We start from the raw sequence: 1,199 nt of genomic DNA on the forward strand, positions 1-1,199 counted from the left end.
TTGATTTGTTTTTCATTTCATAAATTGTTACTTTTCAACAAATCTATTTTCAAGTTTATTTCGAGAAGACCAATTCAGGTATGCGTTCATTTTTATTTTTGTTGGGATTTTAGAATTTTGTTTTTTTTACTTTTCTCTGCTATGATTTTCCTAAGTTTTTCTCGATGAAACGGAGAGTTTGTTCTTGACAACACTTTTAAAGTTTTCATGGCAACAATGGTTCGATTAATCGTCTGATGATAGAATCTTGGAAGTATTACAAACCATGATGTAGTTTCAACAAATTTCAACATATTTTTTATGGTTATCTTTTTCAAGTATAATTTGAGAAAACTAATGTGTGTATGCTTTCCTTTTGACTTTTATTGAGATTTTTGAATTTTTTTTGTTACAATTTTTCATGTAGCATCACCAAACTTCAATATGCCCTTTTTTAATGGTTATGTTTTTTTTAGGTTTATTTCGAGACGATTAATCTGAGTATGCAATTCTTTTTAATTTTGTTAGGATTTTAGAGGTTTTCTTTAACTAATGTCTTCTACATTTTCTTAAGTTTTTTTTTTCTCAATAGAACCAACAATATGTTTTTAACAATTGTTTTAGAGTTTGGTTGACAACAACTACTCCTCATAGAATATTGAGAAACCAAGTTTAATGAAAAACCATTTTTCATATTCATCTTTTATTTTTTCATTCTTATTTTACATTAAAATGTTTTCAACATACAATTGTTGAAACTTTTTTTTCAAATTCTATTTATTTTTAAAAAGGAATTAGCTTTAGAAAAGCCAATCTCATGCCATCTTTGTTTCTCACTTACTTGCTCCTTAAGTTTCTGCTCCCCTTTCAAATATCCAAACACATACTCTCTTTCTCTCTATATGTACATATATATATATATATGTATCTCTCTCTATCCCTGTATATATATACATATATATATATATGTATATATGTATCTCTCTCTCTCTCTCTCCTTCTTCATGTAAGTGTGTGTGTGTAGATTGCTGTTTATGGTATTTGATCATCTATTATGGACAAATGGTGTTAAGATACACACACACACTCTCTCTCTCTCTCTTTATATATATATATATATATATGTATGATAATGATATGATATGTATGATATATATCACATATACTAATACTGGTATACACAAAAGCTAAGGAGTTTTAGGTCTTTCCACTCTCCATGC

The sequence above is a fragment of the Cynara cardunculus genome, assembly GCF_001531365.2.
Source record: "Cynara cardunculus var. scolymus isolate 2C chromosome LG 10, CcrdV1, whole genome shotgun sequence".
Lineage (NCBI taxonomy): Eukaryota > Viridiplantae > Streptophyta > Magnoliopsida > Asterales > Asteraceae > Cynara > Cynara cardunculus.